The sequence below is a fragment of the Eurypyga helias genome, unplaced genomic scaffold (genome assembly GCF_000690775.1).
Source record: "Eurypyga helias isolate BGI_N326 unplaced genomic scaffold, ASM69077v1 scaffold11002, whole genome shotgun sequence".
NCBI classification, from domain to species: domain Eukaryota; kingdom Metazoa; phylum Chordata; class Aves; order Eurypygiformes; family Eurypygidae; genus Eurypyga; species Eurypyga helias.
This window is the reverse complement of record NW_010237865.1, coordinates 8,225-8,552: the sequence shown is the minus strand read 5'-3', so window position 1 is coordinate 8,552 and position 328 is coordinate 8,225.

The window sequence follows — 328 nt, the reverse complement described above, 5'->3', positions numbered from 1 at the left end:
CAGAAAGTAAATCACTAAAAAAAAAGCAATTAAATCAGTGGATGTTTAGATAAACAGATGCAGTTACATACTATTACAATATGACTCACTGTCAAGCACCGGCCAGTGGAGGAAAGGATTTGCTGCTGCCTATTTGCTCCTCTCTTCACATGAATCCTAATTTTGCAAAAGACACAGAAACCAAGTACTAAAATTCTACAGATCTTAAAATATGTTTGCTTTTGTAAACAAGGACTTGGAATTTACATGATGGCTCTGTGGGATACAAGAATAGTACACACAACAGCCATACTCACTTCCACTGCAGAAAGGTTCTTCACCACACTGC